Source organism: Charadrius vociferus, unplaced genomic scaffold (genome assembly GCF_000708025.1).
Source record: "Charadrius vociferus isolate BGI_N301 unplaced genomic scaffold, ASM70802v2 scaffold838, whole genome shotgun sequence".
Taxonomy (NCBI): domain Eukaryota; kingdom Metazoa; phylum Chordata; class Aves; order Charadriiformes; family Charadriidae; genus Charadrius; species Charadrius vociferus.
The window spans coordinates 651,716-652,084 of record NW_009649487.1 but is presented as its reverse complement, the minus strand read 5'-3'; the positions used below and the strand labels follow the sequence as shown (position 1 = coordinate 652,084).

The 369-nt window shown below is 62.1% G+C and overlaps 1 protein-coding gene across 4 annotated transcripts in view; it reads left to right on the top strand.

Moving 5' to 3' along the window:
• PAX7 (paired box 7) overlaps window positions 1-369 on the top strand; it is a 101,566-nt gene that overhangs the window by 18,618 nt on the left and 82,579 nt on the right. The gene's annotated exons all lie outside the window — the stretch shown is intronic.

Sequence of the window (369 nt, the reverse complement as noted above, 5' to 3'; positions counted from 1 at the left end):
GGGGCCGCATCCCTCCCCGGATAATGACACCCCCGGCTCGCCGCGTCCCGGGTGGGGGGTCGCCGCTGTGGGGTAGGAGGGGGTCCCGCTGTGGGGCAGGGGGATCGGGTTCACACAGCAGCCCGGCCCTGCGCTGGCTGGTGAAGTGTGAGAGCGGCTGAGCTGTCAGGAGGGGTTTGAATGGGATCTCCTAATGGATTTGACTCGGAAATCTCGACTTGACCAGTTTTTTCCTCTTTAAAACAAACTCATTAAACTTGTCAACACTCATTAGGGCCTTAAAACGCTGAACTGGAGTCACTGGGGAGAGCGGTTGGTGGGGGGCTGCCTCGGGAAGGGGAGGTGGGGAGGGGGGCGGCCGAGCATGGC